Genomic DNA, 1806 nt, shown 5'->3' on the forward strand with positions numbered 1-1806 from the left:
TGCTATCTTATTGCAGTCATTAGGTAGATCTATACGAATGTACTACTTTTGTGTTGCACAAATTCTTATTATCAGCTTTTGATGGAAATGCCATAGAGGAAAAGTGTCTTGTATTTTGTCATCCTGTCCATTACGGGTTAAGTTTTTCTTGTACCATATGGCTGTATGACACTGAAAATGTTCCAATATTATTAGTGCTGCATTGGTAAAAATTGACTTGAACCACTCTAAATAGACAATATATATCATAATCACACCATATTTTTTGTTGCAGCAATGTGGTACTTTTAGTAAGAATTTCCACTAGCTAGCTATTTTAATGTCAATGTGTAGGACAGTGCAAAAACATAATAAAAGTTAACTGATACTGAAAATTATGGAGATGATACTAGTACATTCATGAGTAAAAGTTGGTGTACACTCAAAACCTGGCATATGTTTCTACACATTATTGAAATGATATTTTCTGGTCTCAGTATCATGAGGCCTTCCTCTTTTATTTCAAATATTTAAATCATTTTATGCTTATCTATGGTATCCTCTGTCCCTATTGATAATTGTTCAGAATTCACTGCTTTTGTTGCCTCTGCATTTCATTTTCCAGCAAAGACCAACAATTCTCCACAATTTGTATTCTGTGAAGATAGTATAACTAGTCTATGCTCTTTTTTTTATTAATTAATGACTGGATGAATGGAACATGTCAGAATAAAGCTGTTTTACTGTAAAGCATTAGTGTTGAAAAAAGTTCTCCAAAAGAGAATGATTAAACTGATAGGAAAAAATCTTATTGTTTTTTAGGGTAGCGGAGTCTCCATTCAGTAGTAAAAACCATATTTATCTTTTATTATTCTTAGATATGTGAAATTAAGAGGAACAAATGAAAAGTTTGTTTTAATCATATTTCTTTCTTTGATGTTAATTATATGCAGAATATCTCTGACAGTTTGTCCCCAAGCACTACTGTTCAGTCACTTTCGCTATGTATTGCATTGTGTTTGTTGTAGTCTAATCTTCTTTCCCTTGCTAGTCATGCTTTTTCTTTTCACTTTTGTGTTTACCTCTGTCCTTAGAATCACTGTCAGCCAATGGCTGGCTCCCTTCCTCCCCTTTACTCATTTTTGACACCATAGCAGTACTGTTATTTATATGCAGTTAAATATTTGTGTAAATAGTTCAATGGTCACTTATCAACAAATGCTAGACATCATAGATGTTTATGCCTATTTTGTGTTAGTTCACCTATTGTATTTGATGAAGAGTAGAGGGTATGTGTTGCAAATGCAATTCTTTGTTTGCCAGAAGTGATATACGATAGCCTTTGATTTATTTTGAATTCACCAAATACAGAAATTCCAAATGTAAGATTTTACTTTGATTAGAATAATTTTTGTCACCAGCACGTCAGTTATTAGATATTACCACCAACATATCAGCCACTATCATCTATCACTTCAATAAAAAAAGTAATTAAGTCCTATATATGGTGATAAACAACTAGGGACATTTTTCATGTCAAAAGATATATGGTAGGTTTATTGGCCTTTGCTTGAATGAAGTTGTGGAGACCATGGCAACCACTTGAGCTACTGTGGGTAACCCTTTCTGTTATTTGATCATGTCATTTTTTTTTCCTTGCTTGAAGGGATAACTCCTGTGATTGCTGTGCCTTTAAAGCATCATTGCTATGGTGAAGGCAGATACATATCCACCATATGTAATCAGCAAGATAAAGCCTAGACTGATTCCTTATTTGACAGTAGATGACCATGCTGGTCAAGAAACCATATCTTACCAGTATGTATT

The 1806-nt window shown here is 33.2% G+C and overlaps 1 protein-coding gene across 1 annotated transcript in view; it reads left to right on the top strand.

Moving 5' to 3' along the window:
• Positions 1–1806, top strand: part of LOC119592015 (ras-related protein Rab-4B-like) — a gene marked incomplete at its 3' end in the record, with an annotated part of 19421 nt that overhangs the window by 941 nt on the left and 16674 nt on the right.

This window comes from Penaeus monodon, chromosome 29 (genome assembly GCF_015228065.2).
Source record: "Penaeus monodon isolate SGIC_2016 chromosome 29, NSTDA_Pmon_1, whole genome shotgun sequence".
NCBI classification, from domain to species: Eukaryota; Metazoa; Arthropoda; class Malacostraca; order Decapoda; family Penaeidae; genus Penaeus; species Penaeus monodon.